Source organism: Bos indicus, chromosome 4 (assembly GCF_029378745.1).
Source record: "Bos indicus isolate NIAB-ARS_2022 breed Sahiwal x Tharparkar chromosome 4, NIAB-ARS_B.indTharparkar_mat_pri_1.0, whole genome shotgun sequence".
NCBI lineage: Eukaryota > Metazoa > Chordata > Mammalia > Artiodactyla > Bovidae > Bos > Bos indicus.
The window spans coordinates 72,786,999-72,802,382 of record NC_091763.1 but is presented as its reverse complement, the minus strand read 5'-3'; the positions used below and the strand labels follow the sequence as shown (position 1 = coordinate 72,802,382).

The following is a 15,384-nucleotide window of genomic DNA, read 5'->3' as shown; positions in this document are numbered from 1 at the left end:
CTTGTTTTTTATCCATTCAGCCAGTCTGTGTCTTTTGGTTGGAGCATTTAATTCATTTATATTTAAAGTGATTATTGATATATATGTTCCTATTGCCATTTTCTTAACTGCTTGGGGTTGATTTTGTAGATCTTTTTCCTTCTCTTGTATTTCTTGACTATATAAGTCCCTTTAACATCTGTTGTAAAGCTGGTTTGGTGGTACTGAATTCTCTTAACTTTTGCTTGTCTGAAAAGCTTTTTATTTCTCTATCAATTTTGAATGAGATCCTTTCCAGGTAGTTATCTTTGTTGTAGATTTTTCCCTTTCAGTACTTTATATCCTGCCATTCCCTTCTGGCCTGCAGACTTTCTGCTGAAAGATCAGTTGTTAAGCATATGGGGTTTCCTTTGTATGTTACTTGTTGCTTCTCCCTTGCTGCTTTTAATATTCTTTGTGTTCAGTCTTTGTTAGTTTGATTAGTATGTGTCTTGGTGTGTTTCTCCTTGGGTTTATCCTGTATGGGATTTTTTGTGCCTCTTGGATTTGACTGACTATTTCCTTTTCCATGTTGGGGAAATTTTCAACTATAATCTCTTCAAACATTTTCTCATACTCTTTCTTTTTCTCTTTTTCTTCTGGGACCCCTATAATTCAAATGTTGGTGTGTTTGATATTGTCCCAGAGGTCTCTGAGACTGTCCTCAGTTCTTTTCATTATTTTACTTTATTATGCTCTTCAGAAGTTATTTTCACCATTTTATCTTCCAGCTCACTGATTCATTCTTCTGCTTAATATATTCTGCTATTGATTCCTTCTAGAGTATTTTTAATTTCAGTAATTGTGCTGTTTGTCTCTGTATGTTTATTTTTAATTCTTCTAGGTCTTTGTTAATTGATTCTTGCATTTTCTCCATTTTGTTTTCAAGGTTTTTGATCATCTTTACTATTATTATTCTGAATTATTTTTCAGGGAGTTTGCCTATTTCCTCTTCATTTATTTGGACTTCTGTGTTTCTACTTTGTTCCCTCACTTGTGCAGTGTTTCTCTGCCTTTTAATTATTTTTTTTTAACTTATCGTGTTTTGAGGTCTCCTTTTCCCAGGCTTCAAGGAATGTTGAATTCTTTCCTCAAAAATGGTTGAATTCTTTCTTCCTTTTGGTTTCTATCTTCCTGAGGTTGGTCCAGTGATTTGTGTGAGCTTCTTATAGGGTGAGATTTGTGCTGAGTTTTTGTTTGTTTTTCCTCTGATGGGCAAAGCTGAGTGAGGTGGTAATCCTGTCTGCTGTTGGTTGGGTTTTTATTTTTGTCTTGTTTGTTGTTTAGATGAGGTGTCCTGTACAGGGTGCTACTGGTAATTAGGTGATCCTGGGTCTTGTATTCAAGTGGTTTCCTTTGGTGTGATTTCTTACTATTTGACACTCCCTAGGGTTAGTTCTCTGGTAGTCTAGGGTTTTGGAGTCAGTGTTCCCACTCCAAAGGCTCAGGGCTTGATTTCTGGACAGGAATGAAGATTCCACAAGTGGTTTGTTATGGCACTATGAGATTAAAACAAATAACCAAAAATGAAAAACCAAAGATGAACCCCAGACAAATGGCAGTTACAAAATCAGACATATAATAATTAAAATAATGGAACATACACATATTCATATATACCCATGCTGCTGCTGCTGCTAAGTCACTTCAGTTGTGTCTGACTCTGTGCAACCCCATAGACGGCAGCCCACCAGGCTTCCCCATCCCTGGGATTCTCCAGGCAAGAACACTGGAGTGGGTTGCCACTTCCTTCTCCAATGCATGAAAGTGAAAAGTGGAAGTGAAGTCGCTCAGTCGTGTCCGACTCCTAGCGACCCCATGGACTTCAGCCTTCCAGGCCCCTCCGTCCATAAGCAAAGTGCAAACAATCCAACAAAAATAAAGTACAGTAGATTGACCTGGTGAACAAAGGAAATCAAAAATTATATTTACCAGTTGAGAGCAAAACTAAATAAAGCACAAACTGAAAAACAAAACTAATGCAAGTTGCCAAGTGGGGAATAAAGCAATGAAAACAAATCTAACAAATATGTTGAGAGGAAAGGAAAGAAAGAAAGAATAGATATGCAAAGTTAAATAGGGGTAGATATGGAAGATTTGTATACATTAAAGATTAACTGAAAGGGGAAAAAAGCCGTAGGAAAGGCAAACAAAGGAATAAATGTAGAAAAAAATATAGTAGGTTAATAATTTAAAAATTAAAATTATAAAAAAGAGAAAAGAAAAAAATGAAAGAAGAAAGAAAAATGGGGAAAAAGGAAAACCCCACAGTACTGCAAAAGCCCAATGTAGAGGCAGAAGTTTATAACAAAAATAGAAAATTTGACTGAATATACACATATACATACACACCCATAAGCAAAATCAAAAGTGTCCAACAATTGACCCAGTGAACAAAGGAAACCAAAAATTACATCTATCAGAACAAAACTAAATAAGGAACAAACTAGAAAACAATACTAAAGCAAGGTGCCAATTGGGGAATAAAGCAATGAAAATATGTTGAGAGGAAAGGAGAGAAAGAAAAGAAAAAAGGAATAGATATGCAAAGTTAAATAGAGGTAGATGAAGAAGATTTATATATGTTAAAGATTAACTGCAAGGGGAAAAGAACAGTAGGAAAAGCAAACAAAGGAATAAATGTAGAAAAATAATAATTGGTTTAAAAAATTAAAATTTAAAAAAGAGAAAAGAAAAAAGACAGAAAGAACTCCACAGAACTGCAAAAGCCTAATATAGAGGCAGAGGTTTATGACAATAAAAAATGTGACTGAGAAAAAAAAAATCTCAAAAGCTTAATTGGATTTCTTAGTGCCAAAAAAATTGACAACTACAACAGAGGGAGAAATGGGCCGGGGGGATGGAAATCCAAAAGAATCTACAGAACAAATCAAAAAATAATAAGAATAAGAAATGTTTTTCTTAAGTCACTGCTGTCAGAGTCGTTTCACTCACTGGGAGTCACAGTCTACCTCACCTCCCTAGGATGCCCTCCAACACTGTGCTGATCTCTGGACCTGCTGTGGGGGCAGCTCAGATTCTAACCTGGTCCTACTCCTGTGTGTTCTTGCCTCCAATGTCCACAGCTATCAGAACTAGTGCGTTTTCTTTTGTGGGAGCTCTCAATGGCCTTTTATATATTCCAGAGACACAGAGTTTGCCTAGTTGATTTAATCTGCAGTGTGGATTTAATCTGCAGCTTGTACAGCTGGTGGGAAAGTTTTGGGTCTACTTCCATAGCCACACTGCCTCTGGGTTTCTGTTGTGGTTTTATTTCCACCTCTACATGTGGGTCTTCCATGGGGGTTTGCTCCTGAGGATGCCCTGGAGGACTTGGGTTTGCCCCTGTGAGGATCAGATGTGGAGGTGGTGCAGCTGCTTGGGTCACAGGGGTTCTGGCAGCATCAGGTACTCAGGAGGGTTGGCGGCTAGGGCAGCAGGAAATATGGTTCTCTAGAAGGGTATGGTAAACAGTATTGGTCAATATGCTTCAGTATTCTTGCCTGGAGAACCCCCTCTCTGACAGAGAAGACTGGCAGGCCACAGTCTACAGGGTCGCAAAGAGTTGGACACGACCGAAGCGACCCTGTGTGCATAGATGCAAGATATTTTTGCCTGTGGCAGCTCTGCCCCAGTGAGAGTTGAGTGTGAAGGTGGCGTAGCTGTTTGGCTTGTGGGGACCCTGGTGGCACCAAGTGTGCAGGGACACGGACTGCTTCCGCCACAGGAGTTATGACTCTATCAGAGTCTTTTTTCAAGCCTCTTGTAGCTGGCGATCAGAAAGCCTCTATGGCCAATCCTTCTCCATAACTTCACCCATTCAGACACTTAGAGGGCTCCCTTGCCCAGGGTTGCCTCTGTTGTTTTGCATGTCAGGCAGAGAGGGGGCCCCCTGGCTTGGGTCCTACCCTGTAGTTCAGTGCATCAGGTATTTGATGGGCCAGCCTATTGTTCAGTTCTTGATGCTGGCATGTGGGGAGAGAAAGGCTATGGTGATGGCTCCATCCCCTACACGTGACTTAGCAGTATCGCCTTGCTTCCATGGCTGCCTGGCATTTCCCATGAATATCTCCTCCCTCACATCCCCTCAATCTGCCTCTCTGCAATCAACAGCAGCCCTCACTCTGGGATTGCTCCACAATCCCTAAACTCCAGCTCCTAGCTACTGTGTTTTCCAGGGAACCAGTGTTCCTGTCTGGGGTATGTATGGCTACGGCGAGGACTGTCTGATTCTCATTCCATTTAGGCTGCCACAGATCAGCTGTTTCACTCTCAGCCTTAAATGTTTCTCCTCTGACTCAGACAATTGCCCCAATGTGGGGCTTGTACCCATGCTTAAGTTCCCCTACCCGCTAAGGGCAGGTCCAGTCCTACTAACACTCTTGTTTTTTCCCCTAGTTCCTTCGTCCTACAGAGTTTTGCATGGTTCTATATATTCTTTTCCAACTGGTCAGGTACTCCTGTCTGCTCTCAGCTGGTGTTCTGAATGCACTTCTGTGTCTGAAGGTGTATTCCTGATGTATCCATGGAGAGAGATATACTCCATGTCCACCTACTCCCCCGCCATCTTGTTCTTCAATGCATGAGTTATCTTAAAAACAATAGGTCCTGGTAAAGAATAAAAAGCTAGCACCAACCAAAGAATTTGGGAAAAGTCAAAAGGAGAGAGGAAACGCCAGCCCGTATATCCTACTAACCTTCCAGGATCCTTCTCACTGGAATCCATCTTTGCTGAGCAATGCACATGCCACAGGGAAGGATCCTGAGTCAGAATGTTTGGCCAGAGACAACCCAGAAATTAACCCGTTTACTATAAAACCCAAGACTGTGAGCCATGTGGCAGAGCAGTTCTCTGCCCAGGTGTCCCTTCCCAATAAAGGCACATGGGTCAACACTTGTGTCTCCTTGGACAATTAATTTCTGAGTGTTATTTAAGAGCCCAGTCTTGGATTCTGGAAGGGGTCTCCCTTTCCTACAACACCACCTTTAGGATTTGGAATGTTATACTTTGCATTAAAGTATGCAAGATGAAAACCTAGATTTCTTAAAATAAATTTTACACATTAAAAACAGATGTGTGTGTATAAATGAAGTTACACTAAGGAAAGTTAAGTTTCACACCCCTGTATTGACTACTATATAACCAAAATCTGGTATAATACACACATGTTTATCTAATCATGTCATTGAGAAAGAAGGGCTATATATTTCAGAGAAAAGACAGGCAGCAAAGGCAAGAAATTAAACACTACTCTCAAACCCACTTTTCTTGTAATGACTCAGAGCCAAGTTGTCATTAGCACAAAATAGGGTTTGTCAACTTACACTCTTTGTTAAGTGAAGCAAGACATAAACAACAGGTAAACAAATAATTTCTAAAATTACACAAACCATATTAACAACCTCAGCAGTTAATTAAGAAATGTGTTAGTAATGTCCAGAAAACTGTTACCAATAAAGGTTTCTAACAGCACTCATGACCAATTTTTGCTGGATTTTCAATTGATTTTTGACTTCAGGTTATATTCAGGGTCCAGGAAAATCATTTTTTTCTGCTTTGAAAAATCAAACCCTGGACTGAAATAGACAGAAACTTTGGAGAGTTTCCTTCTAACAAGCAGAAATGGTGGTATTTTGCTACACCTAAACCAAGATGAAATCTCTAAAACTGCATTGCCAGAAGCAAAATTCTCAGGAGACTAATAATACTTTAACATTTTCTGTTCACTTGTGAATGTTAATTCTAATCTCTGAAAACCACCAAAATGGCATTCGTTAAAACCATATTACTACAAAAATGGGAAATTTATATGTATGGTTACTATAAAATAAAAATACTGCCAAAGAATTGGGCTCTACTGAGTTCTCTCTACACCTATTCCTTTGCAAAGTTAAATCACACTGGTGAAGCATTTCATAAAGCGGAATAAAATTATTAAGTAGCTGGTATTAGCTTCTCTGCTGGCAACGTAGCCCCGCAGGTTTTTGACAATTGTGTGCCCCTGTGAATGCCCACATATGCTCAGGGCACAAGCAAATGGCCCTGGTAATGGAGGCGGACAGCAAACATCTCAGACTTCAGCATCTGGCAAAGTGGAAGAGGCTCCTGCAAAACACAACTTCTGATTGGGCCTGTCTTGCTCTTGGATCAAACATCTTACGTGGTGAAGTCTTTGGAAGAATGTTATTTGCAGTGGCTTTTTTCATGATTCCAAAGAAACAAGCAAAAGAAAGGGTTATTGAAAAAGGCAGACAGTTTATTTCAGAGTTCTATTTTTTCACGGTGTTTTAACAGGCAATATTTTAACACAGTACTGAGAAATAGCAATATTCAAATTCATGATTCATTACTGGGACTGCTTGGTCTAAGAGAAAGGGAGTAATGAGAAAGAATATAGATTTGAAGAGGGACTAAAGCATGAAGGGGAAAAATGTGAGAAACAATAGTAAGAGCTAAAGGATATATGGTGATTTATACATACTAACTCATAGGATCTTCCTAATAATTCTATAACTCAATAAATTTTGCATTACTCCTGTTTACATCTGAGGAAACTGGGGCATAAGGTGGTTTAAGAGCTTCCATGAAGCCCCAAAGTGTAATCTCATTCCAGGTTATCTGGCTTTTATACAGTACTCTCTACTGCTTCTTATTCACTGTAGTATGGCTGAGTGTCGGCAGATAACAGTGCTCAATAAATATATGCACAGTGAATGAGAAATTTCCACAATCCCTATAGCCATCATGTCCTAGACACAATGTCTCTGAAGATAGGAACTGACTTCTTCATCTGGTCCTAATCCTCAGCACCTGGCACAATACCATCCACACACAGTAGATACTCACAAGTTGTCTGATGAATGAATCAATGCAGACTCAAATAGTTATAGGTAATATGGACCATAAACAGAATCACATGGTAAAATGGGCAAGAGTGGGTACAGTTCAGTATCTTCTCACAGTTCCATAAGGTGGTCTAGAATAACAAACTCAATTCTCAATTTTATTATCCAATTTCTCCTATCCAACTACTCATAAGACATAGAACAGACATTCTAAATTCCTCTTTGCAAAAGAAAACCTTGTTTTCACGACAAATGTAACAATGGGTTCCTAAAGGAGCTCCATTTTCAAAAACATGATATGATCATTTGCACTAAAATGAAGACAACTAAGGAAATATCCAAATCAAGGGTAACAAGATAGGTACACAAACTAGTGTTTCTTAGCCCTATCTAGTGAAGTCACCTTGGTCACAGAGGAAAGTACATATGTTCCTCTGAGACACAGCTAAAAGCAACCTGCTTGAGCATAAAACTTCATTGAGGTCTTACATTTTATCTTAAAAATTCAACATTTTTTGGTATTCTGACATATGTTTGTTTTTGTTTCACCACAAAAATAATGTTGTGATTATTTACCATTATACAATAAACTGTGGAAAATTCTGAAAGAGATGGAAATACCAGACCACCTGACCTGCCTCTTGAGAAACCTATATGCAGGTCAGGAAGCAACAGTTAGAACTGGACATAGAACAGCCTGGTTCCAAATAGGAAAAGGAGTACGTCAAGGCTGTATATTGTCACCCTGCTTATTTAACTTCTGTACAGAGTACATCATGAGAAATGCTGGGCTGGAAGAAGCACAAGCTGGAATCAACATTGCTGGGAGAAATATCAATAACCTCAGATATGCAGATGACACCATCCTTATGGCAGAAAGTGAAGAGGAACTCAAAAGCCTCTTGATGAAAGTGAAAGAGGAGAGTGAAAAAGTTGGCTTAAAGCTCAACATTCAGAAAACTAAGAGCATGGCATCTGGTCCCATCAGTTCATGGGAAATAGATGGGGAAACGGTAGAAACAGTGTCAGACTTTATTTTTGGGACCTCCAAAATCACTGCAGATGGTGATTTCAGCCATGAAATTAAAAGACACTTGCTCCTTGGAAGGAAAGTTATGACCAACCTAGATAGCATATTCAAAAGCAGAGATAATACTTTGCCAACAGAAGTCCATGTAGTCAAGGCTATGGTTTTTCAGTAGTCATGTATGGATGTGAGAGTTGGACTGTCAAGAAAGCTGAGTGCTGAAGAATTGATGCTTTTGAACTGTGGTGTTGGAGAAGACTCTTGAGAGTCCCTTGGACTGCAAGGAGATCCAACCAGTCCAATCTGAAGGAGATCAGTCCTGGGTGTTCTTTGGAAGGACTGATGCTAAAGCTGAAACTCCAATACTTTGGTCACCTCATGAGAAGAGTTGACTCATTGGAAAAGACTCTGATGCTGGGAGGGATTGGGGGCAGGAGGACAAGGGGATGACAGAGGATGAGATGGTTGGATGGCATCACCAACTCGATGGACATGAGTTTGAGTGAACTCCAGGAGTTGGTGATGGACAGGGAGGCCTGGCATGCTGCAATTCATGGGGTCACAAAAGTTGGACACAACTGAGTGACTGAACTGAACTGAAGATACAAAGGTTACCATTTTTATCCTTTAGCATCCAAAACCCTGTCAAATGTGTCAGCCCATTTGAGAAACCAGGGACTATAGCATCCGATACAAACTCTTAGAAGCCCAAACATTTAGAGGCAAATTACAAATACATTAAGTGAAATATAAATATAGTGAGATATAAATAAAATATAAATACTGACCCCAAGTAAGCATAGTGGAAGTAGGATAATGTGGTGTGAGATATGGTGTCTGTGCACTTAGCAAATACCTTCCTAATCACCTTTCTAATAATCAACACCTTCTAAATAACCACATATAAAGGTAAACAAATATGAAAAGCTAATTAGGATAGCTTCTTCTCACATTCAGGAATATTCCTGCTTCTCCAATGCAATATGGGAGGATTAAAAATTCCCCAAGTGCCTAAATATACCAGTATAATTTCCTAGGTCAATAAAATGATTGGAAGTCACCAATGTCCATTCCAGGTGAAAGTGGTAAAGATTAAACACACAATTTCCTATGTTCTCTCTTTCCACATGACTAATAAAGCCATATGTTCCAAGACGGTGGAATCTTCTTCACTCTGGAAGCCTGAGTTGTCACACAGAGACAATTATCTGAGAGAGTCATACAGATGCACAGTGGACTCTAACGAAGAAATAAACCTTGGTTGGATTTAAATCACTGAGATGTTGTTACTGTGCCAAAAACTACCCTGTCCTGGCTCATATTCTCCCAGATGTTAAACAAAAAATCAAACAGATCAAGCTCTAAAAACATTAAAGAGGCCTACCTTCTTTCTGTTTTATTGGTCCAGAGCTATTAAAAAAAAAAAATCTGTAAGCAATATGGTTATTTGTATGCTCTGCCCAACAGATTTAGGTAAATTGGCTCAATAAACTGCTCTCTTAAAAAGAATTCTGTCAAATTGGCCATTTAGAAGTGTGTAAACAAGCAGTCAGTTGACATTTTTCAAATCACTTCAACTAGATGTAAAGGGAAAACCTATATAACACACTACAAAGTTCTCTACTGACACAGTAAATGTTGGTGAATACACTAAATACTAACTTCTACTTAATTACCAATAAATCATACCACAGTCAGTCAGTTCAGTCACTGAGTCATGTCCGACTATTTGTGATCCCATGAATCACAGCACACCAGGCCTCCCTGTCCACCACCAACTCCCGGAGTTTACCCAAATTCATGTCCATTGAGTCGGTAATGCCATCCAACCATCTCATCCTCTGTTGTCCCCTTCTCCTCCTGCCCTCAATCTTTCCCTGCATCAGGGTCTTTTCAAATGAGTCAGCGCTTTGCATCAGGTAGCCAAAGTACTGGAGTTTCAGCTTCAACATCAGTCCTTCTAATGAACACCCAGGACTGATCTCCTTTAGGATGGACTGGTTGGATCTACCTGCAGTCCAAGGGACTCTCAAGAGACTTCTCCAACACCACAGTTCAAAAGCATAAATTCTTCTGTGCTCAGCTTTCTTCACAGTCCAACTCTCACATCTATACATGACTACTGGAAAAACCATAGCCTTGACAAGACAGACCTTTGTTGACAAAGTAATGTCTCTGTGTTTTAATATGCTGTCTAGGTTGGTATAACTTTCCTTCCAAAGAGTACCTTTTAATTTCAGGCCAGCAGTCACCATCTGCAGTGATTTTGGAGCCCCCCAAAAATAAAGTCAGCCACTGTTTCCACTGTTTTCCCATCTATTTGCCATGAAGTGATGGAACTGGATGCCATGATCTTAGTTTTCTGAATGTTGAGCTTTAAGCCAAACTTTTCACTCTTCTCTTTCACTTTCATCAAGAGGCTCTTTAGTTCTTCTTCACTTTCTGCCATAAGGGTGGTGTCATCTGCATATCTGAGGTTACTGATATTTCTCTCGGCATTCTTTATTCCAACTTGTGCTTCTTCCAGCCCACCATTTCTCATGATGTACTCTGCATATAAGTTAAATAAGGAGGGTGACAATATACAGCCTTGATGTACTCCTTTTCCTATTTGGAACAAATCTGTTGTCCTATGTCCAGTTCTAACTGTTGCTTCCTGACCTGCATACAGGTTTCTTAAGAGGCAGGTTAGGTGGTCTGGTATACCCAACTGGTCAAACAGGAGATGGTTAAAGAGGAAGTGGTCAAACAGGAGTTGGCAAGAGTAAACGTCAACATTCTAGGAATCAGCAAACTAAAATGGACTGGAATGGGTAAATTTAACCCAGATGACCATTATATCTACTACTGTGGGCAGGAATCCCTTAGAAGAAATGGAGTAGCCATCATAGTCAACAAAAGAGTCCAAAATGCAGTACTTGGATGCAATCTCAAAAATGACAATGATCTCTGTTCATTTCCAAGGCAAACCATTCAATATCACAGTAATCCAAGTCTATGCCCCAACCAGTAATGCTGAAAAAGGTGAAATAGAACAGTTCTATGAAGACCTACAAGACCTTTTAAAACACCCAAAAAAGATGTCCTTTTCATTATAGGGGACTGGAAGGCAAAAGTAGGAAGTCAAGAAACACCTGGAGTAACAGGCAAATTTGGCCTTGGAGTACAGAATGGAGCAGGGTAAAGGCTAACAGACTTTTGCCAAGAGAAGGCACTGGTCATAGCAAACACCCTGTTTCAACAACACAAGAGAAGACTTGATACATAGACATCACCAGATGGCCAAGACTGAAATCAGATTGATTATATTCTTTGCAGCCAAAGATGGAGAAGCTCTACACAGTCAGCAAAAACAAGACCGGGAGCTTGACTGTGGCTCAGATCATGAACTGCTTATTGCCAAATTCAGACTGAAATTGAAGAAAGTGGGGAAAACCACTAGACCATTCAGGTATGACCTAAATCAAATCCATTATGATTATACAGTGAAAGTGAGAAATAGATTTAAGGGACTAGATCTGATAGACAGAGTACCTGATGAACTATGGACAGAGGTTTGTGACATTGTACAGGAGACAGGGATCAAAACCATCCCCAAGAAAAAGAAATGGAAAAAAGCAAAGTGGCTGTCTGAGGAGGCCTTACAAATAGCTGTGAAAAGAAGAGAATTGAAAAACAGGTGAGAAAAGGAAAGATATACCCATTTGAATGCAGAGTTCCAAAGGATAGCAAGGAGAGATAAGAAGGCCTTCCTCAGCATTCAGTGCAAAGAAATAGAGGTAAACAATACAGTGGGAAAGACTAGAGATCTCTTCAAGAAAATTAGAGATACCAAGGGAAACATTTCATTTTATTGAGCCCAAAGATGGACTCAATAAAGGACAGAAATGATATGGACCTAACAGAAGCAGATGATATTAAGAAGAAGTGGCAAGAATACACAGAAGAACTGTACAAAAATGGTCTTCAAGACCCAGATAATCATGATGGTGTGATCACTCACCTAGAGCCAGACATCCTGAAATGTGAAGTCAAGTGGGCCTTAGGAAGCATCACTACGAACAAAGCTAGTAGAGGTGATGGAATTCCAGTGGAGCTATTTCAAATCCTAAAAGATGATGCTGTTAAAGTGTTGCACTCAATATGCCAGCAAATTTGGAAAACTCAGCAGTGGCTACAGGACTGGAAAAGGTCAGTTTTCATTCCAATCCAAAGAAAGGCAATGCTAAAGAATGCTCAAACTACCGTACAATTGCACTCATCTCACATGCTAGTAAAGTAATGCTCAAAATTCTCCAAACCAGGCTTGGAGAATATGTGAACCGTGAACTTCCAGATGTTCAAGCTGGATTCAGAAAAGGCAGAGGAACCAGAGATCAAATTGCCAACATCCACTGGATCATCGAAAAAGCAAGACAGTTCCAGAGCAACATCTAGTTATGCTTTATTGACTATGCCAAAGCCTTTGACTGTGTGGATCACAATAAACTGTGCAAAATCATACCAGAAAGCAAATATAAACCAGTATTTATTTTTTAAAGTCATAATCAATTTTTATTAACTTTCAAAATTCTGATGTTCTATTTAACTTATATGCAGAGTACATCATGAGAAACGCTGGACTGGAAGAAACACAAGCTGGAGTCAAGATTTCCGGGAGAAATATCAATAACCTCAGATATGCAGATGACACCACCCTTATGGCAGAAAGTGAAGAGGAACTAAAAAGCCTCTTGATGAAAGTGAAAGTTGACAGTGAAAAAGTTGACTTAAAGCTCAACATTCAGAAAACGAAGATCATGGCATCCAGTCCCATCACTTCATGGGAAATAGATGCGGAAACAGTGGAAACAGTGTCAGACTTTATTTTGGGGGGCTCCAAAATCACCGCAGATGGTGATTTCAGCCATGAAATTAAAAGACACTTACTCCTTGGAAGGAAAGTTATGACCAACCTAGATAGCATATTCAAAAGCAGAGACATTACTTTGCCAACAAAGGTCCGTCTAGTCAAGGCTATGGTTTTTCCAGTGGTCATGTATGGATGTGAGAGTTGGACTGTCAAGAAGGCTGAGCACCGAAGAATTGATGCTTTTGAACTGTGGTGTTAGAGAAGACTCTTGAGAGTCCCTTGGACTGCAAGGAGATCCAACCAGTCCATTCTGAAGGAGATCAGCCCTGGGATTTCTTTGGAAGGAATGATGCTAAAGCTGAAACTCCAGTACTTTGGCCACCTCATGAGAAGAGTTGACTCATTGGAAAAGACTCTGATGCTGGGAGGGATTGGGGGCAAGAGGATAAGAGGACGACAGAGGATGAGATGGCTGGATGGCATCACTGACTCTATGGACGTGAGTCTGAGTGAACTCTGGGAGTTGGTGATGGACAGGGAGGCCTGGCGTGCTGCAATTCATGGGGTCGCAAAGAGTCGGACACAATTGAGCAACTGAACTGAACTGATTACTTAACAGCTCACCAAACTTAAAAGTTACATGAACTCAATTTTTGCAGATGTCTCCATCTGGTCAGGTTTCTTAAATTTGGCACTATTAACATTTGAAACTGGATTGTTTTCATTAGCAGAGGAAGCTGTCCTGTGGGTCATAGGATGTTTTGAAGAACCCCAACCTCTTCACACTAGTCACAGATAGCAACTTCTCAAGTCAAGACAACCAAAAAGTATCTGCAAACATTTCCTTACGTCTTCTAGCAGACAAAATCATCCCCAATTAAGAACCACTAATGCACTCCAACGTCCCCCACTACCAAAAAAAGTGACTGTAACCAGCTCTCTGCAGGTATCTGCTCTCCGCTGGAATCAGCTTTCTGCAGGAGATCCTTTATCTTGTCACTTTCAAAGAGCTACTGCTGCTGCTAAGTCTCTTCAGTCGTGTCTGACTCTGTGCGACCCCATAGACGGCAGCCCACCAGGCTCCCCTGTCCCTGGGATTCTCCAGGCAAGAACACTGGAGTGGGTTGCCATTTCCTTCTCCAATGCATGAAAGTGAAAAGTGAAAGTGAAGTCGCTCAGTCGTGTCCAACTCTTTTCTAACTAACCTTTACACCAGATGCCCCTCTACTCAACTAACCTCTGGCCCAATCATACTTTTCGTATCTTTTTGATTACATAATTCCTTGCCTAATCTGTTGATTCGTTTCTTAAAAAGTAGAAATGAAGAATAAGTAATTAATAGATGACTGGCCCTTTTCTCCAGCTCCCCCTTTAGGAAGATCATGAGAAGATGGTGTGAATAAGTTAGCATGTAAGGAAGGATCTCAAGAAGCCAACAAGCCTGCACACGGTGGGAGATGATAAGTCTGATCTCCTGCCTCAGTGATTAACTGAGATACTTCACCATTTTCCTTTTAAGAACTTTCACAAGCAAGCAAAATCTTCAGAGTTTTGGGACACGAGTCTGTCTTCTCCCCAGGTTGCTGGCCTCCTGAATAAAGCAACCTTCCTTTTTCTAGCCAACATCTGTCTCTGTACTGTCTTTTGAGCAGTGGGCAGCTAAACCCAAGTTTGGTGACATGAATTCCATCCTATGGCTCCTTAGGCTGCCTCACTGCAGTGACTTCACAATAGCACAATAAACGAGGTCTAACAGAATTTTACTTTATTACATAAAGAAAACACACATTAATTGTAAAAATTAGAAAATAAAAATTTGCAAAACTAGCAAGATAATTACTTGCAATCTCATCTCAATTAGCATGTTTACAGACAGGCTCCCTGGATTCACTCATTCAACAGTAACCGAGTGACGTACTGGGCTCTGTCCCAAATGTCAGAAATAGAGTGTTGAGGCAGACATATTACAGCCTTTCTGGAGTTTACGGCTTCACAGGAGAACCAGATTAATTGCCTTCAGTACCAATAGAAATGATGATAAGAATCATAAGGCAAAGTCTAGGCTCTTATAGCCATATGTCACTGGCTTAAGGTGTTGTCTCAGGGAAGAATCTTTGAAGAAACAGCATCTTAGCTGAGATCAGAAAGGTTCTCCACTATGGCTAGTTGAGAATAACAATGGCTAGTGCTTGCTACCTCCAGGAATTTTTCTAAGTTTCTATGTATCAACGTCAGTCATGTCCCACTCAGTCGTGTCCAACTCTTTGGGACCCCATGGACTGTAGCCTACCAGGCTCCTCCCTCCATGGGATTCTCAAGGCAAGAGTCCTGCAGTGGGTTGCCATTTTAATCCTGTGAACATCGCTATAAGATAACTGCAATTATTATCCCTGTTTTAAAGATAGCATATGGGTTCAGAGATTATGTACCTTGCCCCAGGCCACAAAGCTAATTTGTGGAAGAAACAGAATCTGAACCTGGCCCATGTCTCTAATGACTAAGACAAGGAAAGTCAGCCCAGCACTGCCCCAAAGTGAGCCAGGCAGAGTGGGAGGAAGAGGGCTTCTGACAGAGGAGGCTATGGTGGACTGTATTCCCAGGCAAGGAAAGTGACCTTCCAGCCACCAAGAAAGAAGAGAGA

The 15,384-nt window shown here is 40.4% G+C and overlaps 1 long non-coding RNA gene across 2 annotated transcripts in view; it reads right to left on the bottom strand.

Annotated features, from left to right (window-relative positions):
• LOC139182734 (uncharacterized) overlaps positions 1-15,384 on the bottom strand; it is a 327,514-nt gene that overhangs the window by 299,554 nt on the left and 12,576 nt on the right. The window lies entirely within an intron of this gene.